This window comes from Lupinus angustifolius, unplaced genomic scaffold (assembly GCF_001865875.1).
Source record: "Lupinus angustifolius cultivar Tanjil unplaced genomic scaffold, LupAngTanjil_v1.0 Scaffold_49_39, whole genome shotgun sequence".
Lineage (NCBI taxonomy): Eukaryota > Viridiplantae > Streptophyta > Magnoliopsida > Fabales > Fabaceae > Lupinus > Lupinus angustifolius.
The window spans coordinates 19,900-36,644 of NW_017722209.1; positions in this window are offsets into that span (position 1 = coordinate 19,900).

Genomic DNA, 16,745 nt, shown 5'->3' on the forward strand with positions numbered 1-16,745 from the left:
AAACTGTCGAACCAGACCCCTAACCGGTACGGTATAGATGTTGAAACGACCAAATATCAAAACCAGTAAAAAACCGATCAAAAACCAGTCAAAACCAGTGAACCGGCCAATATTTGACTAAACCAGCCGATTATACACATATTTTTTTTTTTAAAAAATCTTCAAATTTTCTAAAACTCATTACAAGGTGATCCATCTTTCCAACCCTTTTTCAATACTTCAAGGCACATGCTTCCAAGGTATACTTAGATTGCACATTTTGGTTCCTAACTTTCGTATGTAATCTCAGTGACATTTGTGTAATCTTGGAGTATTGTCTGAAGATAAGATTTGGTGCAAAAATATAATCTCGATATCAGACAAGTTTGACTCATTGGTATTAAATGTTAAAACTCCAAATTTATATGTTTTGTAGAGTGAGTTGTGAACTTGTGTCATTTATTTATATTTTGCAATTGTTAAGTGATACTTTTGGATTGATATATGTTTTGTAATTTAGACTTTGAATTTGTTAAAGACTTAAATTATTTGTTTATGTGAATTTTGAGTAGATTTTGAATATGGATTATAAATTTGAGTATCTACCTATTTTAAATTTTTTTTAAAGATTTATATATATATAAATATAAGCATGTATGTTCGGTTTAACCGGCATGCGGTTTAATTACTGAACCTCCGGTTGAACCACTATACCACTGTACCAGTACCCTGACCGGTTTGATAATAGGTACGGTTTTAATAACACTGGATTTTAGTTCCAATAAAAAATGAAATGAAATGAAATGAAATGGATTGGATATTCATTCATCCAAAGCCATGTAAATGAATTCATAGATGTATTGGATTGATTAGAATCCACCCATTAAATTTGGCTATGGATGGATTGAATAACTAAAAATATAGTTTAAATGGATTTATATAAATTGATGAATGACTTTTTATCCATTAACATCTAAATTCAAATTTATTCATTTGACACCCTTAAAATCATACACACCCGTTATGAGTACTAATTAACACGCCGTTTAATTTAATTAGTAAGGATTGCTTCGGTAACCAATCAAAAAGGGCCCTTAAGTTTTGCAACTCAACATTTTACCAAATAATTATTCACTCCCTCTAGCCATCCTCTTATTCAATTGACATGCTACTATTAAAGTATTAACTCGTATCCATGACGTAAATCTTTATATGTTTTTTGGTTTTTGACAAAAAAATGGTAAATGAGCTGAAAATTCTCTTCTGCCGAAACTACATTAGAAAGTGAATCATTCATTATATGCTTTAGTCAAAAGGTTTGCTTCGGTAACAATTCAAAAAGGGCCCTTAAGTTTTGCAACTCAACATTTTACGAAATAATTATTCACTCCCTCTAGCGATCCTCTTATTCAATTCACATGCTACTATTAAAGTATTAACTCGTATCCATCACGTAAATCTTTATATGTTTTTTGGTTTTTGACAAAAAAAAAGGTAAATGAGCTGAAAAGTTCTCTTCTACCAAAACTACATTAGAAAGTGAATCATTCATTATATGCTTTAGTCAAAAGGTTCATTCTTATGAATAGATTTTAGGCCATAATTATAAAATAATAGCGTTTATAATTGTTATTCAACACCATTTTCAGATGTTGTCTATGTATGTGAAGTAGAATGTAGGGTTAGATTCAACATTACTTCAAATGCATGATAGAAAATATATATTTATTAACAACACTCACTTAAGTCAACATTGTTAAATTGAATGTCCACTTTCTACAATGTTCATATTGTTAACTATGATATCAATGGAAATAACTTTCATTTTTTACATATTAATTATGATAGCAATGGAAATAATCTCCATTAATATATTTCATTAAACAAACAGTTTCATACCAAATATAACATACATTTAATTCTCGGAATCAATCAATTATCATAAATTGTAATATTGCTCATTAATGGTTATGTGGCTATTAATTCAAACGTTTTGGGGTCCGTAAGCTTACTCACACATTCAGAAAACCAACATCATCTAAGGATGAAAGCAAGAGCTTAGATCTTAGAAGAACCTTGAAATCACTCTCCGAAGTAGGAATCCGAAGCTTGCTAAAAAATGCAACAATGGCAGGAGGTAACACAATCCTATTTACTTCCGCTTTTCGTGTTTGTATGGTTTAGAATCTTTCAGATTATGTCTAGTTCTATCATTTGATATCAGAGCTACTAACTGATTTACCTCTACCTTGTTTATAAATTTTATCACTTTGTTTTACTTTGTTTATAAATTTATGTTGATTCTTCGTTGCAGGACAACATTTTTTCATGTGTTACACCAAAATGTTAGTATTCTTTTTGTCTACAACCCTAAACTTATCTCAAGTCTCTTAATTTCTATTGCGATAAGAAAAGAATCTATAAGGCAAAAATATTGTCTTTTGGTGTATCTCCTAAAATATATGATTGTGGATTGTTGACCAAAAAACGAAATAACTAATTTAAGTTATATTAGTATATGAATATTTTTAATTGATTTGTTATATGTTGGATAGTTGATAATGATTTATTTGGCTTTTGTATATCATTATTATTGTAGTTTTGCACATAGTGTATGAATGTTTTTTCATGTGCTAGTCACAATATGATGCTATGTTTTGTGTTAAAGTAGCCACAACATCATTAATTATTAGGGAAAAAAAATATTGTGTTAGTCACATAAAATATTATTGTGATTGATTATACATAGTCTAATAAAATTCATTCCACAAGATATTTTATTATCTTTGTATATTTAATTAGGATAAAATATCAACTTATATTTCCTAATCAACCCACAGGTAATAGGAAATGAAACATACTTTGATAGTTTTATCATCAATAGGTGAATATAATGGAATTAGAACTTTAGTCCAAGGGTAAGTTGTATGTCTCTATATTCACTAGAAATATGATTTACATAGCTAAAATATGATATAGTTATTTTGAATTTGATAGTTTTATCATCATTGCATGAATATAATGGAATTAGAAATTTAGCCCATATGCAAGTTTTATGTCTCTATATTCATTGGAAACATGATTTACATTGGTAAAACATGATATAGTTATTTTCTTCAAAACAAATTTATAAACATGATGTTCATATTTTTTTAATTCACAGTTAGTCAACCTGTTAGTTTCTCTGATGTGAAAGTTGTTTTTGTTGAACTCAGGGGTGACAATTTTAAGGTCTGGAAGAAAAAAGTTCTCCTTCATATGGGATGGATGAATTATGATTATGTCAGAAGAAAGTTGGAACCACCTGCAATCACCAAGGTCAGTACCCTAGATCAGGTTGACCTCTATGAAAACTGGGAGCGATCTAATCGCCTCTACGTTATGTTCATAAAGACCAAAGTATCTACTAGGATTAGGGGTTCTATTGAGAAGTATGATAATGTTCGTCTCTTAATGAAAGCAATAGACGGAAAATTTGTCACTTTAGACAAGGCTTTGGCAAGTACCCTAATCATGGAATTCTCATCCATGATGCTTATCATTATGGGAGATGTGTGTGATCATATCATGAGCATTAGGGATATGGCGACTCAATTGAAGGCCTTAGAAGTTGATATGCCGGAAACCTTTCTAGTTCACTTCATTTTGTGCACTCTGCCCCAACACTATGACCCTTTTAAGATTTCTTATAACAACACATAAGGATAAATGATCAATTAATAAACATAACCTTCTCTTGAAGGAAGAAGAAAGATCGTGCCAAATTCAAAGTGAAGATCTCTATCAAAATTAGACATTAAGAAATAGTTGAAGTGTTTCTTTTGCAAAAAGAAAGGACATGTGAAGAAAGAATGCTCCACATTCAAAAATTGGCTTGACAGGAAAGGTATACAACTTTCGTTTGTATGTTATGAATCTAATTTAACAAATGTTGGTCATAATACTTGGTGGGTTGACTCTGGTTCTACAATCCATGTCTCAAATACCTTACAGGGTATACAAAACCTTCGGAAGCCAGTGGAAAATGAGCATTTCATCTATTCAGGAGGGAGGATGAGCTCACCCATGGAGGCTATTGGTTCATGCAATTTGGTGTTAAGAAATAGCTTTATTTTGCATGCGGAAAAGACATTTTACGTTCCTAGTTTTTCGAGGAATTTAATTTCAGTTTCAAGACTTGTGTCCTATGGTTATGGATTTTACTTTTCGGATAATGGTTTTGAATTATTTAATAAATCTGAAGTTAATGGTCATGGTATATTGTCTAATGGTCCTTATTCAATTACATTACAAAATAACGTTGCTTATAACTCCATGAATGTTATTACTGTTGGGTCAAAACGTTGTATTATAAATGAAAATTCCTCTTTATTATGGCACCGAAGATTGGTACATATCTTCATTTTGAGAATAAAAAGGTTAGTCAACGAAGGAGTACTTAATGCTCTTGGCTTTTCTGATTTTGAGACTTTTGTGGATTGCATTAAGAGAAAGCAAACCAATAAGTCTAAAAAGGGTGCAAAGAGGAGTAATGATTTATTGGAAATCATACATACAGATATTTGTTTTCCTGATATGGATGCAAGTAAGCCAAAATATTTTATCACCTTCACAAATGATTTGTCACGATTTATGTATCTCTATTTACTTCGTTCTAAAGATGAAGCTTTAGAAGCCTTTAAAGTTTTAAGTCTAGAGTAGAGAAACAATGTGGAAAACAAATTAAAATAGTGAGATCAGATAGAGGTGGTGAGTATTATAGAAGATATATTGAGAATGGACAAGTGCCTGGCCCATTAGGAAGTTTCTCCAACAACATGGGATTTTTGTCCAATACATTATGCCTGGTATTCTGGACCAGAATGGTGTATCAGAAAGAAGAAACCGAACTTTAATGGACATGTTGAGAAGTATGAGGAGTAACATAAAACGTTTTCAATTCTTGTGGACTGAAGCACTAAAGACGGAAGTGTATATATTGAACTGAGTTCCAACCAAGGCTGTTTTAAAGACGCCTTTTGAGTTATTCAAAGGTTGGAAACCCATTTTGCGACATATACGCATTTGGGGATACCCGTCTGAGGTTAGAGTCTATAATCCATAAGAAAATAAATTGTATCCTAGGTCTATTAGTGGGTATTTTATTATTGGATACGCCGAAAAGTCCAAGGATTATAGGTTCTATTGTCCGTCTCACAATACTAGGATTGTGGAATCAAGAACTGCAAAATTTCTTGAGGATGACTTGATTAGTGGAAGTGACTAGCTGCATGACTCAGTCTCTATATTGGATCACAATGAAGCTCAACCTTTTAGTTCAAGTGATAGACTGATTATCATGCAAACACCTCAAATTCAAATGTATCTAAGACAACCAATTATTGAAGTTCCACAAATAAATGATATTGATCCTTTAGATCAAGTTGTTAGTCATGATAATTTTGAACAACCAATTGAGTAATTGGTTGGACAACAAATTCCTCAAGAAAATGATGCAACATTAAGAAGATCTCCTAGAGTGAGGAGACCAACAATTCCTAGTATTTATGAAGTGCACTTGCAAGAAATGGAATGCAACATTGGAGCTGAGAATGATCCTGAAACGTTTTCACAAGCTCTAGCTTCTAAAGAATCTAACTTATGACACAAGGCCATGAATGAGGAGATGAACTCTATGACAACTAATAAAGTCTAGGATCACGTCGAGTTGTCGGGTGGTGTAAAAGCCATTGGATATAAGACTCACAAGGTAACATTGAGAGACATAAAGCAAGACTTTTAGCCAAAGAGTTTAGTCAAAGAGAAGGAATCATTACACATATACATTTTCTCCTGTATCAAAGAAAGATTCGCTTTGTACGATTATGGCATTACTAGCTCACTTTGATTTTGAGCTACATTAAAATGGATATGAAAATGGCCTTCCTTAACGAAGATCTAGAGGAGATAATTTACATGAAACAAGCTAAAGGATTCTCTTCTAGAGATTGTGAGCATTTAGTTTGGAAATTCAATAAATCCATTTACGATTTGAAACAAGACCCCCGCCAATGGTATTTAAAGTTCTATGATGTTGTCACTTCATTCGGTTTTTAAGAGAACATCATGGATCAATGTATATAACAAAAGATTAGTGGGAGTAAGATATGTTTCCTTGTTTTAAATGTGGATGATATTTTGTTAGCAACTAATGATAATGGAATGCTATATGAGGGGAAACAATTCCTTTCAAAGAACTTTGATATGAAAGATATGAGTGAGGCATCTTATGTCATTGGCATTGAGATCCATAGGGAAAGATCACGAGGAATTTTGGGTTTGTCTCAAGAGACCTATATCAACAAAGTTCTAGAGATATTTCGGATGAAAGATTGTTCACTGAGTATAGGACCTACTATGAAGGGTGACAAATTCAGTTTTGATCAATGTCCAAAGAATGACCTTGCATGAGAACGCATGAAGGATATTCCATATGCTTCCGTTGTAGGAAGCCTAATGTATGCTGAGATCTTTACTAGACCGGACATTGCATATGTTGTTGGAGTATTGGGTAGATATCATAGTAACCCAGGTCTTGACCATTGGAAAGTTGAAAATAAGGTTATGAGATACCTTCAAGGAACAAATAATTACATGTTTATGTTCAGACGGACCAATGAATTGGAGGTGGTTGGCCACTCTGAAGCTAACTTCGCTGGCTGTATGGATTCCAGAAAATCCACTTCAGGATATGTTTTTATGCTAGCTGGTGGAGTCGTGTCTTAGAGAAGCTTCAAGCAGGTATTGATTGCTACAATGGAGGCTAAGTTTATATTGTGTTTTGAAGTTACATCTCATGGTGTTTGGTTGAAGAGTTTCATATATGGGCTTAGAGTTGTTGACTCTATTTCTAGACCACTAAAGTTGTACTGTGATAATTCAACAACTATTTTCATGGCTAAGAATAATAAAAGTGGAAATCAAAGTAAGCATATCGACATTAAGTATCTAGCCATAAGAGAATGTGTTAAGGATGATAAAGTGGCCACCCAACACATCAGCACTGATTTGATGATTGTCGATCCTTTGACTAAAGGCATGCCACCAAAGAAATTCAAGGATCATGTAGCAAACATGAGACTTAGTTTTGTGATGTAATAATTTGTTTTATGATTAAATTATTTTTCCATCAACTCTAATTTAGTTAGATATTTTCTCATATAGTTGTGCACTTTAATTTTAATTTATTGAGAAATATCATTTGTGTTGACTCGGAATAAACATATGGTTTAGTCACTAAAGAATAAAGACTATTAGTAAAGACTTAATATATTGTAATACATAGAAGATAGTACTCGCTCATAGAGAACTTATAGCCATGATTCATACATTTAGTTTCTTTTATGTTGAATGCTTCGTTATATGGACCAAGTGGGAGAATGTAAGAATATTTCCACATTAATTATGATATCAATGGAAATAATCTCCGTTATTTACATATTAATTATGATATCAATGACAATAATCTCCATTAATATAGTCCATTAAGCAAACGATTCATACCAAATATAATGTACATTTAATTGTCGGAATCAATCAATTACCATTAATTGTAATATTATCCATTGATGGTTATGTGGCACTATTAATTCAAACATTTTGGGGTCCCTAAGGTTACTCATACATTTAGAAAACCAACACCATATAAGGGTGAGAGCAAGAGCATAAAAGAACCTCAAAATCCTTTTTGCTTCCACTTTTTGTGTTCGTATGGTTTAGAACTCTTTTACATCATGTCTAGTTCTATCACAATTGCGCTCCCTCAAGTGAGCACAGTTGAATGTCTATTTTATGTAATGCTCGCTTGAGTGAAAGCTATTGAAAGTCAACTTTCTACAATGCTCACTGAAGCAAACGCGGTAGAAAGTGGATATTCAACATTGCTCCCTCAAACGAGTACTGTTAAATGTCTACTTTCAATAATGCTCACTCAAACAAGCATTGTTCAATGTCTACTTTCAACATGCTCCTTCTAGTTAGCGTTGTCAAATATCTATTATCAACAATGCTCACTTCAGCGAGTGTTGTTAAATATCTAATTTCAACAACGCTCACTCAAGCGATAGTTGTTTAGTGTCTATATTATCGAATTTTATGTTCCTAATATATTTTACAATTTGACTATCATCGGTTAAATAAACTACAATAATTATTGTGAACCAGACAATAGAGACTAGTTTTTTCTTGTAGTCCATACTTCAAGTCTATGGTGTGGACATAATCAGGGAAGGATAGGATCACTACAAAAAAAAAATCATGTTTGACACGGTTAAAACCGTGGCTAGTGCACTACAAAACCTTAGCAAAGTTCTGTTGCCATGGTTTCTCCTGCTATTGCAATTGAGGGCGTTGCTAAATATTTGCCACGGTCAATTTATACTATAGGTACGGTTTCTTCAAATGTGGTAACATTTAGTTTAGCATAGTTTATTTTCTTTTGCTATGGTTTTGCCCGTAGCTAATTGGTTGATTAAATTCTTTTAGCCACAGTTTGCCCATGGCAAGTTATTCAAAAACTTTCCGTGGCAAACTGATTTGGCTACACTTTACCTGTGGCAAATTTTTCAAATACAATTTTCATACACCTTCCTGTAGTGATGAACAATTTATATATTCAATAAATAATGGTAAATTTGTAAATTAAATGAAATATTTGTTAGCTTATAATAATAGTAATAAAATGTTAGACTATTAAGAAAAGCAATCAACTTTGATATTTTGTCCTATTAATAAGTAAAAATGTCGATATTAGTTGAAGGTTATAGTAAAAGGTAATACTAAGAAATTGAACAATTCGATTGATATTGGCTACAAGCTTACAACTAACAATAGTTTAAGGAAGAATGTATACATATCTAATATAATTGTTAGATAGGGAAGTTGTAACTGCATCTTTCAACATAAGTCAAATATAAATTTAAGTAATAGCTATCAAGTCAAATAGGAACATGAACCAAAATTGCAGCTTTTAACATAAGTCTAAAACATCAAAAAGCTTTTAACATAAGTCTAAATCCTATTAATAAGTAAGAATGGAACACATATATTGTTGGACATGGAATAGAACAAAATTTACAACTTTTGTCAAGAACAGAGGATGAAATGGGATTTATACCAAGCATCATATGCACCTTCATCTGCATACATCACATATAAGTTATAGATAATTCACCAGAGAAAAAGGTTAAGAGGGACAAAAACTGAGGATTAATCTTAATTTTTCAAACTCAACAAATAAAGCAAAAAACACTGGCAATAGTCACCAAAACCATTTCTATTCACAAAATAATAATATTATGTTTTACCTGTCCATCCAAAGCCTAGATGGCACTTGATGCTTCCTCAGTTGAGCTGCGTAAGTGATAAAGTTGAATCCTATGGATCTACCAAAATCACGATCCATAATTATCCTTGTTACAAAGAGCATATATTAAAGAGAAATTGTTACTGAAACTGAGTTTAACAGAGTTCCATTGGTTCCCCATGTAACACCCCACTACTAACAAGATAAAAATGAAAGAAAACAGACTATAACTATTTATCATCAACAACTTCACCATACTTTAAAAAGGCTTCCTTGAAACTTTGCTCATCAATATAAAATGAAATTCCTGTGACAGACAATAGATAGTTGTATATATACAAATTATGATTACTAACTAACTAAAAAACAATTAAAGAACATTATGGATGCAACTTATAAAAGGTAGTTCAGACACACCTCCTACAAAGAGCTTTGAACTAGGAGTAGATGATAGCATATAGCCTGAAAAATAGATTGGGATGAACGGGTTTCTGGACTAATCTTTTGGTTTGCTACTACATGTCTTAGTATATTCCCAATTTTACCAAATAAAATCATTGCTATAACCTGAAAAAGACGATAAAAGTTGATGACTCTATTCTATGAATCATGATACTCTACAAACAATATATACACACAAAGTTTTAGCACTTAATAAAAAATGAGATTGTCAAACAAACCTTAACCTCAACTTTCTAAGTCTATACTTAAACAAGTCACACCTAAACCTTTATCATCACCCATCCATGCCCTCACACCTATAGCATATGCACCTTCACCTATAGCTTGTCAAGAATAAGTATAAAAAGTTGTCGATGAATTGCTAAATGTTGGCTGGAGTGAAGTGTGAGAGATCCAGTTTCTGATTGCTTTAAAAAGAACCATAGATGTGGCATCATTGACAACACCTTCACCAAAGACTAGACTGCATAGGCTACGCATTTCTTCTGATCAAGCACCTGCAACATAAGAATGAAACTAAGACACTATCGTCTACCTATTTTAAGGCAAAATCCCCCTATCTTTCTCAACACTCAGTACCTGTAATATGCACATCGAATCTGTAGTTGAAAATACTGCTCCAAGTGCTATAGGTAGAAAATAAACAGGTAAGCAAACAGGAATGTTAAACAATAATGAGAATATATAATTATTTATATTTGTAATCAGCACATTTTTCATCAAATAAAAATTGTATTTAAGAAACACAATAGATTTACATAAGCTCGAAACTCAGAACAATAAGCAAATGATCCCCATAAATTACACAATAAAGTAATGGTATGAATTAACTCTAAACTTACTTGAAAGGTATATTATCCCCATGATTTTTTGGCAAGAAACTTCCTCATGCCTTCCATTTTTCGCCACAAAACTTCCTAGTTTATCAGCAACTTTCTTCACTGTAGGATCACTTGGAGAAGGTGTTACATATCACTTATAAAATTGATCAATACCAAGAGCATGAAAAAAGGGATGCAAATTACTCTTTAACAAGTAACAACAACCAAGTAGAAAAATAATTATTGAAGTAACCCATATTGGCGATGAAGAGTTCCCCATGTTAGTAAAAAGTGCACTACGATATCCATAGTGGCATAAGGCAATGCAAGAAACCTTGAAGACCAAAGACACCTCAATCAAGAAACTACATAAAATGATGAAATTTATCCATTTTTTTTAATAATAGCTAATGTAGCATATATTTAATACTTCAAAGGAACACTAACAACTTCTCCAACCATAATAATATATAAAGACTATATGTATATTACCAAGAAAGTTGAATTGGCCCTCTGCCTTTGTAAGTTTTTCAAGGGTAACAAGGCCACTCTTTGTTGGTAGAATCATAGTAATCACTCTGAGGACTAACTTATTCTTTGAAGCATAAGGTCCATCAGGTGCAGTAGCCCACCCACCTATTGTTTCATGAGATATTTGAGCCTTATACTTAAACTACCAACACTACCAAACCTAGGGAAACATTTTGATGCTTGAATCAAAGACTCATAGGTATATAAATTTTTGGCAGGGCATGCAGTATCATCTTTATGTAGGAAAATGGAGTCCAAAAGCTTTTGGGTAATAATATAAGAGATTGGTGTAATGGGTGAAAAACGAGCTTCAACACCTAAATATGAATGATAAAACATAACATTAAATCAAAATAAGCAGACCACACAAGAGGGAAGTGAGAATGCCATTTGCTATATAAAAATGTTGAAGTTAGATGTTACTAACAAATTGTGTTTGTTTTGAAAGTATGAACAAGCTTGAAGGCTTTTATAGACATGATTTGAAAAGGGAAATGTCAAAAAACTTGACTTGTTCAGGAAATTGACTTTTGTATATCAAAACGTGAAATTTTTTTTTGTGTCATCCTACACAACAAATCATTTTTCTTCCTAGTTTCCGTATGGAAAGCACATCAGTTTCAAATATCCACAATGGATACTCAAACATGACATTAAAAGGAAAACAAGGTGAAAATGGTCATCAATAAGAGGATTAATGCTCAAACAACTTGATGAAACTCTCACAATCCTAATCTCGGTAAGTTAAGAATTAATTTTTGTCTATATTAAAAATACACACTTAAAGTTATAAGATTGAAAATACAACTGTTGAACAAGTTAACAAGGTATTCTAATAAAGTGAAATACTAAGCAAGACTATGACATAAAAGGAATTCTGCAAATAACAAGGCTTGAAATGATGATTGAAGGATTTTTATCCAAAATATACAAAAACGGGATTTGAGCGATGGAAGATTGAATTTGAATTGAGATATTGAAGATTGAAGCTGGATTTGAGCGAATGAAGCTGGATTTGAGCGAATGAAGCTGGATTTGGGGCGATTTGAACGAACGAAGCTGGACTTGGAGGGATTTCAACGAATGAAGCATATTTGAAAGATTGAAGTTGAATTTCAACAATTAAAGCGAAATTTTTGGAAGATTTGAGTGATTTGGCCGATTTTCCACCAAGGAGAAGGATAAAGAAAATTGAAGAAAAGAGGGAGAAGGAGGGGGAAAAATGAAGAAACGGGTTTTGAGAAAGAAAAATAAAAAATGATGGGCTTTTTTGGTGCTTTCTGTTTGCCATGGCCCAAATAGAGTGGCAAGTGTATGGGGTTGTGCATTAATTTTGACACAGACTATTTAGTGTGGCTCTTTAAGTGTGGCTAACATGAAATTTTCTTGTATTGGATATAGAAGAGGTGTTGACACCCAAACTAACAAAGAATTGTGACATCAGTGATGCATTTTGTAAATTACTTACTCAAAATTTCTAATACTAAATATCATGTGTAAAGGGAATATAATATCCATATTTAATGAAATTTTGGTCATGCTCACATTTTGTCATCAGATACAGCTAGAATAACTTAGCCAAATATATACACATAATAACAAAACAGTTAAAAATCAACATAAACAATATCATTATATTATATTATAATTTAGTAATTTTACTAATTGGTTTTCTAACCAATTCCTCGATATCAAACAAATCATGTTAAACAAAAAAAGGCAAAACCAAAACCTAAATAACTTGTAACAAAAACAAGTGTATAAACTATGAAGTCAAATCAAAAGCAAATATACTTAATAAAAGACAAAAAACATAAAACAATTATTGAAAAAACAACAAAAGCGGTTAAAAACATGCAACTTATCTCTCTTCCGGGATGGAAAGGAACTTCATGTCCATCAGTGATCTTAACAGCAACAACTTCAGCCAACTACGTTACCAAATCAACGAAAAATAAAAAAAACAGTAAAATAAAAATAAATTATAACTTGGTAGAGGCTCCAAAATCCTAACAATGATATCAACATAATTAAGATGAGCAAGGGAAGGATAGAGAAGAGGTTTTGAATACATCCTACAACTTATATAAATGTGTACTATTATGCCAACATTTTCATTAAATATATAAGCTAGATTCAAAAAAAGATTTTGAATTTTTGTAATCAAATAGGAGTATTTGCACATGCACAAAAAAAACATTACCCTTGTGAATTTTGTTGGGACTACAAGTCCACCCCCTATTTCTCCAATCCAACAAATACTACAAGTCCACCCCCTATTTCTCCAATCCAACAAATAAAAAATAAATCATCATCAATTAAAGAAGTAGGGTGACGGAGTGGAAAGATGAGTCTTCTGAGTCGTAGGACGGTTTTCTGAGTTTTAGGTATACATTTTAAGTATGAATGGATGAGTAGTGTTTGAGATTTTGTTTTTAAATTTTTGAGAATCAAACATTCAACACCGTTTACTAAAAAATCATTATTAAATCTATCACTTTCAACAGTGCTTAATGAAATATGCATTGTTGAATGTGTGTGGAACAATAGTAGTTGCTTCGCTGAGCATTATTGAATCTTTGAGTCATACGATCAATAATGATCAGCGAAATAAGCGTTGTTGTTTGTTTATCAGTTTATCACATTTAAGAACGTTTACTTCATTAAGCATTGTTGATTTTTTTCCTATATCATTTAGCAGGATTCTATATATGGATGTTGTTGAATATGTATTATTCAATGTGAATTCTATCTACTGAGAAATAATTTGGTGAACACCCCTTCTAGTACCAAGCCTTGCTTCAGTAATCAATCAAAGTGGGTCCATAATTTTTGCAGGTAAAGACTTTAAGAAGTAGCCATTCAACCTAGTGTTCCTCTCATTTGGCTTGAAGATAATGGGCAGATCAAATTGCTCACACACCAAATTGTTGTAGAAGATGTCATGGAGATCAAGTGAATTACTCACCAAATTCGGCTACCATAAATAAAGGGCTGTCAAATTCAATTTGGCATGTAAACTCACAACATATGGCATGGTCAAATCCCTATAGGACCTCACACAAATCTAGGGCAAATCAAGCCATAATTCCAATGCACACTTCAAGATTCAAAAACAACTCAATTCAAAATTCAAACAAGGTACATGGATAGATCGAATCTCAAGATTTCGGCCAACACTTAAAGATTTACTCAAGTTTTAAAATCAAATCACAACTGAAGAAATCAAGGCCAAAAGATGAGTCGGTTGAATCACAAAGATTTTATTATGTTTTAGATAGGATTTTAAATTTCAAATTCAAATATGTTAGTCATATTTTTCATGTAAGCTTAAGAGCTAGCCTTCTATATGTAACCTGTGAGCACCTATATATAAAGCAAGTTGATTTTTATTTAGAATTTCATTCCTGGTTTGTGAGTGTTCTCTTAGCTTCTTGGCTGAGCCAAGGTCGTTCTTATCAAGAAAAGCCAATTTCTTATGACGAACTTCGCAGGCTTATCAAATACTTTGTATTTGTGGTGCCATTCACCCTTCATAAACACTAAACACTTAACCATCTCAACTTCACCAAATCATACAAAATAAACACAAAACCAAATCAACCCCAACATCATACACACGTTTCAATCAAAGTTTGAGACTTTCAACCAGATAGGATCCAAACAAGGCAACCACCCTAACTGGTTGATATCACTAATACAATTGTGGTTACATAATGCATAATGCAATTTAAAATACTTGTTATTATATATGGTTTGTGGTTTGCAATTTTCGAACAGAGATTTTTTTACAGTTAAAAAGTTATCATGTAACATATGTTTACTTATATTTTTAATATTTTACCATGCAAAGCAAAAATGTCTTCTATGTAAATAATCTGAACATTTAGATACCAGCTCTACAACAAACTCATATTGAGCAACATTATCAGATATGAGTTGTCCATGGGTTGGTTTCATAAGCCTAAACCGGTGGAACAAGCACCCTTTTGTTCCAAAAGAAACTATTTAAGTAACTTCAGAGAAATCTTTCCTTAAAAAAACATTTTTATAGATAATTGAATACTTCTAAAATATTAAATCACTTCAAAATAATAATATCTATGTCACGTAAAGTATGTACATACAAATTTTAGAGATGTATCATGTATGTTAGCGTTAATATTATTAAGAATTCAATTAAAGTCAATGTTTGTTTTAATAAGCAATTAACATTTTATTTTAAACATTTTTTATTGTCTAAGACTAAGTATCTAAAGTTATGTTTGGATGGGAAAATAAAAGTTGAGGAAAGAATGATTGAAAAAAGAGAGTAGAGATTGAGATGATGTTTTTAGTTATTTGGTATTATAGAAAGTTAAGTGGAAAGAGATTAAAGAGGAAAATTAGTTTAAAATAAAAAGTTATGCAATAGTTAGGCTCTTATTACCCCATTTCAAATCCATAAGAAGTTTAGTCATGGTTATAAGAGAACAATAAAAATAAAAAATACCGTTAAATTTTTTCATTCATATAAATAATATATTCCTAAAGGGTTAAAAAGATATAAGAATAATTAATTATTGAATCAGTATAAAGGAAAAATTATAATTCAATTTATATTATGTTCGGTTTAAGAAGAAAAAATGAGATGAATAAAAGTTGAAGAACAATAATTTAATATATTTTTAATTGTACGGTAGGAAAGAAGATAAAAGAAAAAAAGGATATTAGTAAATTAATAATGTTCAATAACAAAAAACGAGCCTTAAACAAAATAATTTCCAGAATCAAGAACGAGTCACAGCTCTCGCGCCAAGTTGAAGGGCACATATAGCCTTTCATAGACCATTTTCTCTATGAGAAGAAAAGTTTTTAGAAGGTCCTATGAACCTTTTTTCCTTTTCTTCAATTTATTTCTTTTTAATTGAATGATAGAAAATAAAGTAAAGTATATTAATATTTTCTATTTTTTATAGTTAAATTATACAAATTATCTCATTTTTTATAGCTAAACAAAAAGTCCCTATATATATTATACTAATTACACTGCATAATAAACAAAAATGCATGATATTGTAATTAAGTTAAACAAATTATAGTATATTATAGAGATGAATTCAAATAGTACAAGAGTTAATATATATTTATTATTTTTTATTCTTTACAAAATGAATCAATTATTCTAAGGAAATATTGACTAAATTACTTTTATATTATATTAAACGAACCAAAAATAATAAACAAATATTGACTCGTATACTATATAAAGTTGTCTACACAATATACTATATTTGGTATAACTTAACTGCACTTATCATATTTTTTTTTAAAAAAATTACACTTATCTCTACGGATAGTCAGTGTATTATATATACTTAAATTAAAGGGTTTGTGTAAGTTTGAAAAATGAATAGATGACTTGTATAATTTCACTAAAAATCAATAAGTTTCACATTAATTTACCTAGAAAATATGTTTTTCTTCTAGTTTTCTCTTCCATTTTTATGAAACCTAACACAAGCTAAAATTATAGTTATGATTTTATTTTGTGGGTCAGATCGTGATTATATATAAATAAAATGTGCCATTGATATGTACTATTTCTAGTTTTATCACTATAACAATTG